A 1,715-nucleotide genomic window follows, 5' to 3' on the forward strand; every position below is an offset into this window, starting at 1 on the left:
TAGTGAATCAAGATGTTGCTGTATCACACTGAAAGGGAAATCGAGGTGACATAAATTCCAGTCTCAATGAGGATAAGATGACTGCGTGTGATTGTACCTCTTCCGGTGTTTTCCACTGGACGTGCGTGTGAGTTATTACTGTCTTTGGATATGGCTCTTTCTGTGTCCCTGGCTTCAGTTCCAGTAGACATTGTGGTTTCTTCCTCTGAGGAACTGCTGTTGACCTGCTAAAATAAAAGTGGCAAGGGGAAGCAGCACAATGACTAGAGAAATGTCTTGTTCCTGCATGATATTATACTAGCCTCTCTCTGTAAAATCAGGAGAACATTAGAGTTCCAGAAGAAAAGCAAGCGTTTGTATAGAATATCCACTCAGAGGCTACTCATACGGAAGCCCTGATGCTCTACGTCAGAAAACTGGTCACTGGAAACCCTGTGCAGGACAATTCTCACTTGAGACACCTGGGGCTTCCTTGAGGCACAATCAACTTGATGACAACTGGAATGTAGACAACTGGATATTTTTGGATTTGAGATGGCTCTTAGACCCAAGACCTAAGAAGGGAAGATAACCAGGTAGACTTGAGACTCAAATCCCTTGAGGTCTAGGTGAGAAATGAAGTTGTATTTATCGATGTGGGGTTTGGCTAATTGAGCAGGAACCAGTGAACATGGAGTTAAAGTTTTTTATTTATTCATGTATTCGTAAATGGGCACAAACATTCTCACGTCGCATTCTCTAATCAAGACTCTTTCTCTGTTTCCTTTGAATGAGTATCTACTTTTATAGTCACCATTTCATTGCACAATCAGACTTGATTTCAGTCACTGGACAAAGCTATTAAGAAGACCTCAACTGTTAACTCCATCCGGTCTCTGCAACTGACAGTTTTCATATAGGAGATCCATACACGGCTCTTATTTCGAGCTCCTAAGTAAAAGTTATTTACCTCAAACTCAACATCTCATTGCTTGGTTTCAAAGAAATTCAGAATTTATTTTTATTTTCTCCATATGTAAATTTAATGGAAAGATCTCTTTTTATTCATTTGATTTTTTAGCTCTCCTGACAATTATTCTCAATCACACTTCAGCACTTACATATTGGGCTAAGCATAGATATTTGATTGGCCCTTTAAAAAAAACCCTAATAATTTCCACAAAACAAGATCGAAACATGAATCTTAAATGCAAATTTCCCAGTCTACTTCAATATTTGATTAATATTTACCCTTTAAAGTATACCTTTAAATTGCGGATTGGCTTCTGGATCCTTCCGTTTATTCAGTCAACCTGTAATGCCATTCACTGGAGGCATTTCATTGCATGGAGCGTGGGACTCTTGTTTCTTTCAGGAAAGTTGACAGACATCCTTTCACTTTTCATAATGAGCTCAGGAGAGAGGAGCTCCGTTCCCCGCCCCCTCAATCACAAAACAGCAAATCCAGCTGTTCGTGAAGGGAAAAAAGCGCCATTCCCAAATTTCAGAAGCAAACAAGAGAAAGGCGAACCGGAAGTAGGGGTGCAGGGTCTCATTCTTTCCCCACACATTTCTCTCTGGGTTTCACAATTTTATAATCCCTAGGAGGTAAATGATTACACAAAATCTTTACCTCTGGGATGGGATAAAAACTAAAGGGTTTGATTGTATTGGTTCAATGGTTTAATTTTCAACTTGAGTTGTAATTCCCCGCCTCCTGCCGCGCCCCCACCCCC

General features: G+C 40.3%; 1 protein-coding gene across 3 annotated transcripts in view; it reads right to left on the minus strand.

Annotated features, from left to right (window-relative positions):
- The window catches only part of LOC101655475 (probable small intestine urate exporter), a 17,122-nt gene extending 15,609 nt beyond the window's left edge, over positions 1 to 1,513 (minus strand). For 2 of the 3 annotated variants that reach the window (XM_045295790.1, XM_045295787.1), the window contains exons 1-2: positions 1,245 to 1,513; positions 98 to 227 (exon numbers count right to left, since the gene is read on the minus strand). The gene's annotated coding sequence lies outside the window, so the exon portion shown is untranslated. The remainder of the gene's footprint in view (positions 1 to 97; positions 228 to 1,244) is intronic. The other variant, XM_045295788.1, reaches the window with a different exon arrangement.
- Between the last annotated feature and the right edge of the window lie 202 nt (positions 1,514 to 1,715).

This window comes from Echinops telfairi, unplaced genomic scaffold, assembly GCF_000313985.2.
Source record: "Echinops telfairi isolate 266 unplaced genomic scaffold, ASM31398v2 ScPeMD7_5868;HRSCAF=6743_0, whole genome shotgun sequence".
NCBI lineage: Eukaryota > Metazoa > Chordata > Mammalia > Afrosoricida > Tenrecidae > Echinops > Echinops telfairi.